The sequence below is a fragment of the Choloepus didactylus genome, chromosome 20 (assembly GCF_015220235.1).
Source record: "Choloepus didactylus isolate mChoDid1 chromosome 20, mChoDid1.pri, whole genome shotgun sequence".
Taxonomy (NCBI): domain Eukaryota; kingdom Metazoa; phylum Chordata; class Mammalia; order Pilosa; family Megalonychidae; genus Choloepus; species Choloepus didactylus.
The window spans coordinates 50,746,781-50,748,816 of record NC_051326.1 but is presented as its reverse complement, the minus strand read 5'-3'; the positions used below and the strand labels follow the sequence as shown (position 1 = coordinate 50,748,816).

Sequence of the window (2,036 nt, the reverse complement as noted above, 5' to 3'; positions counted from 1 at the left end):
CCAATTCAAATGGTAATTCCATACTTGGCTTCCTGAGGAACTACCAAAATGTTTTCCACAGTGGCTGCATTTTACATTCTTACCAGCAATGACTGAGTGTTCCTATTTCTCCGCATCCTCTCCAACACTTACAATCTTCTGTTTTTTAATAGTAGCCATTTTAGTGGGTATAAAATAATATCTCATTGTGGTTTTGATTTGTATTTCCCTAATAGTAGTGACGTTAAGCACCTTTTCATGTAATTTTCAGTCATTTATATATCTTTTTTGGAAAAATGTCTATTCAAATCTTTGGCCTATTTTTTAATTGGGTTGTTTGCCTTTTTATTGTTGAGTTGTAGGATTTCTTTATACATTCTGCATATTAAGTCCTTATCAGATATGTGGTTTCCAGATGTTTCCTCTCATTGAATAGATTATCTTTTAGCTTTTGTGACAAAGTCTTTTGATGCATAAAAGTTTTTGATTTTGAGGAGGTACCACTTATCTATATTTTTCTTTTGTTGTTTGTGCTTTGGGTTTAAAGTCTAAGAAACCATTGCCTAACACAAGGTCCTAAAGATGCTTCCCTATATTTTCTCCTAGGAATTTCATGGTCCTGGCTATTATATTTAGATCTTTGATCAATTTTGAGTTAATTTTTGTATATGGTTTGTATAAGGTTCCTCTTTCATTCCGTTGCATAGGGATATCCAGTTCCCCCAGAACCATTTGTTGAAGTTTAGTGGACTTTGCAGCCTTGTTAAAAATTGTGAGAGTCCATTTCTGAATTTTCAATTCAATTTCATTTATCCTTGTGTCAGTACCATGCTGTTTTTTTTTTGTTGTTGTTGTTTCTGTTTTTTTACTTTTCTTGAACAAGCTTCAAGTTGACTTTCCAAGGAGACAGTTGCCTTTATTTCCCCCACCAAAAGACTAGCTTTTTTCTAAAAACCCAAGAATCTGTGAACAGGTAGTGCAAGCATATGGAACACGAATCCACACAAAGGTACAATTGGGAATCAAGCGAGAAGCAATTCTGTCTGTCCGCCCTTAGGTCCCAGCCACCCGGTGCTCCTCCGTGGCATGGCACGGGCAGTCACGGTGGCTCCGTCTCCTAACGTACTAGCGTTTGAAAGTCAAGACTCTCCGTCCGGCTGTGGCGAGCAACCGCCGAGATTCCCTGATCGCGCGTCTCGGCCCGATTCTCCCGGGCAGAGACAGGCAGCGGCCCGCCCTTGGCCTTCAGCTTCCCCGGGCGAGGCGGTTGTCCCCGAACAGCGGCTTAACGACGCGGGTTGTGATTGGCTGTCTTTCAGTGTTATGCTAATTTAACGTGGCTGACGAAATTACAAAAAAAATTTCGTACATTTCCACTTAAAAAGCTAAACACGCGTCGTTAAATGATAAGAATAGAGAAGAAGGTATTGTAGAACCTGTTTCTGTCTTTTCTGCGGGTAGAACGCGAAATGCGGAACCTGGATCGCCGTGGGTGAAGTGTGCGCGGCTGCCAGGGACCCAGCAGAGACGGGGGGATCTGCGTTAAGACTATGTTTTCAAGAATTATTTCCATAGTTTGTTATTAAAAAAGTTTTTCTGACTGTGTAAGGTATTAGAAACCTCAAGGAAAAAATACAGTGTTTTTTTATGACTATGAAATAACTTTTGAGTGTCGCTGTTTTGCAAGTGCTTGTTATCACTGATGATTGTTTTCTTTCATTTTGAGAAAGTGAGATGAGAAAAACGCAGTCTGACTGGTTTTTGTGTTTATTCCAGTTAAAAAAGTAGTTTTTAAAAGTTTTTGTTTTTGTGTGTGGTTAGCGTTTCTTATTTTAATTTGCAGGTCTCACTTTTTGTTTGTAAATAGTTTTTAGGCTGGTATTGTTGCAAACCTTTTCTTGACAAGTAGCGTCGCGGTATTCGTGAAACAGTCTTGAGTTACTTCCCTGATGGGCAGTCCTCGATGTTTGCAAGAATATCAGCAATAACCCAGGTGGGCATGTAGTTGGTAGGCTTTTGATGACTGATTCACTCTCCTGTGATTGGTTTGTTTAGCT

At 39.7% G+C, this 2,036-nt stretch overlaps 1 non-coding gene across 1 annotated transcript; it reads left to right on the top strand.

The window, feature by feature from the left end:
* Positions 1–1,523: 1,523 nt before the first annotated feature.
* On the top strand, positions 1,524–1,738 carry LOC119516986. Its single transcript, XR_005213417.1, has one exon. It is a non-coding gene; the product is annotated as a small nucleolar RNA U3 (small nucleolar RNA).
* The last annotated feature ends 298 nt before the right edge of the window (positions 1,739–2,036 follow it).